Raw genomic sequence first — 2779 nt, forward strand, 5'->3', positions numbered from 1 at the left:
TTGAACCTCCAGCCTTCTGGTTAGCAGTCAAGTACCTTAGGCACTATGCTACCAGAGCTCCTAGTTTGATAGTAGTTTGGCTTAAAAAAGTTCAAGCTAAGAGGAGAAGCAGATTCTGCCAACCAAGAGGCAACAGACAGTTCCCAGATACCATTAAAATCACTGAGGAGAAAGGATATCTGCCTGAATGAGTTTTTAATGCAGATGAAAGTGCCCCATTCTGGGGGGGGGGGAGTGCCACAAAGGGCATTTATTAGTAAAGAAGAAAAGCATGCAAATGCAGTCTGGTTTATAATCTGGAATGTTTACATTATTGGTAAGATTTCTGGTTAACAGTAGGCTATTGTTGTTGTTATGTGCCGTGGAGTTGAACCCGACTCATAGCGACCCCTCCTTGGGTTTCCGAGGCAGTATTACTATGGCCCAACCATCCTTCCGAGGAGTGGCTAGTGGGTTTGAACCGCCAGCCTTCTGGTTAGCAATCAAGTGCCTTAGGCACTACACTACCAGAGTTCCTAACAGTAGGCTATTAGTAGTTAAACTTTTGAGGAGTCAAAAGTTATGCATGGATTTTCAACTGCATGGGGGACCAGTGCCTCTGACACCTGTGTTGTTTAATGACCAACTGTATTTCACTTTTCCATTCATAGAAGGACATTCAAGGGGAACAGTATATTGAGAGTTGGGATTTGGGAGAAAAGCTGGTGCTTGGGGGAGAGAAGAATTTAAAAATCAATTGATTAGAAATTATCATTGAGACCTGGACATCTTGTGAAAAGAGAGAAAGAAAAGCAAAAGATTTATGGAGTGGAAATGGAGCTCTAAATGAGTGGGTAGTAAGAGTATGAGGGAGAGAAGAAGGAACAGCAAGGGGTAAGAAAGGAAATTGGGTGGATTGTTTTTAGTTGAGCTAGTCAGAATTACTATAACCAGTAGCCACAGAGTCAATTCTAACTCATGGTGACCCCATGTGTGTAGAGTAGAACTATGCTCCACAGGGTTTTCATGGCCAGTTTTTTGGAAGTAGATCACCAGGCCTTTCTTCCAAGGCACCTCTGGGTAGATTCAAACTACTACCAAACTTTTGGGTAATAGATGAGTATGTTAACCATTTGTACCACCCACTCAGAGATGTCCATGTCCTAATCCCCAGAACCTGGGAACATGTTAATTTACATGGAGAAGGGGACTTTGCAGATGTGAGAGTGAAGCATCTGGGGGTGAGAAGATTATCCTGCATTATCCTGGTGGGTCCAATGTCCTTGTAAGTGAGAAGACAGTCTGAATCAGAGAAGGTTCTATGATGACGGAAGCTGAGGTCAGAGTGAGGTATGGCAAATGAATGCAGATGGGCTCTAAAAGCTGGAATGGCAGGGACCTTCTGCACCTTTAATGTCTCCAGAAGGAACTCAGCCCTGTGTACCCATTTTAGATTTCTAACATCTGGAATCATAAAAATAATTTGGTGTTGCTTTAAGTCACTGAAACTGAAAAAAAAAAAAACAAACAAACATCACGACGGGGGAGTTGGATCTGACTCATAGCGACCCCTCCTTGGGTTTCCGAGCTGGTATCACTATGGAAGTAGATTGCCCAATCTTTCTTCTGAGGAGTGGCTGGTGGATTTGAACCACCAGCCTTCTGGTTAGCCATCAAATGCCTTAGGCATTTCACCACCAGAGTGCCTATCCTTAAGTCATTAAGGCTGTGGTAAATTGTCACAATACTAAAAAAAGAAGAAAAAAATCTGGCACAACATATCCTCTATAATGAATCTTCTGAAAATGGATAGTGATTTTATTTCTAAATTGCATTCCTCCTAAAGCAGAAAAGAATGTAGTATTGGGAAAATAGAGGGAAGGGTAAGAAGAAAAGTACAAGAACAAAGAGGTGAAGGCTTCCTGAATCCTGACTTGGAAAGGTGTCTGAGAAACTGGAGGGATGTGAAGCCAGTTACTTCATGATCCTCCCAACCTCCAGCCTTGGTCCCTCCTTTGTTTGCCAAAGAACTGGATTCAGAGCCAATTAAAGAGCTGGATCTGGAGCCAGAAGAGTTCTTCTTTCATTTACTGAATCCTCATTTACTCAATCCTTCTTTTGTTCTTTTTCTAATTATCACTGTAATACATGATCTTCACTGTAGATATTGTGAAAAGTTTCAAGAATTAAGAAGTAGAAATCCTACCCATTAGAGAGATGCAAATAAAAACTACATTGAGACATCATTTCACCCTTGCAAAAATGACACTGATCAAAATTGTGTATCAGAAAACAAATGCTAGTGAGGTTGTGGGGAGATTGGAACATTTGTACATTGCTGATGGGATTGCATTAAAATGGTACAACCACTATGGAAAACAGTATGGTGCTGCCTCAAAAAGCTAGAAATAAACATACCATATGATCCATCAATCCCACTTGTAGGTATATATTCTAGAGAAATGAGAGCAGTGACATGAATAGACATATGCACACCCATGCTTATTGCAGCATCATGCACAAAAGAAAAAAAAATGGAACAACCAAGTGTCCATCAATAGATGACTAGATAAACAAAATGTGGTACATACATACTATGCAACAATAAAGAATAATGATGAGTCCATGAAACAACATGGATGAATCTGGAGGACATTCTGCTGAGTGAAAGAAGTCAATCATAAAAGGACAAATAGATCACTTTTATAAAAAGTCAAGAATAGGTTTACACACAGAAAGCAATGTTCTTTCATGGTTGCTAGGGATAGGAGGGGGAGTGAGAATCACTTACTAGATAATA

This window comes from Orycteropus afer, unplaced genomic scaffold (genome assembly GCF_000298275.1).
Source record: "Orycteropus afer afer isolate SDZICR_OR568_19922 unplaced genomic scaffold, OryAfe1.0 scaffold00085, whole genome shotgun sequence".
Classification (NCBI taxonomy): Eukaryota; Metazoa; Chordata; class Mammalia; order Tubulidentata; family Orycteropodidae; genus Orycteropus; species Orycteropus afer.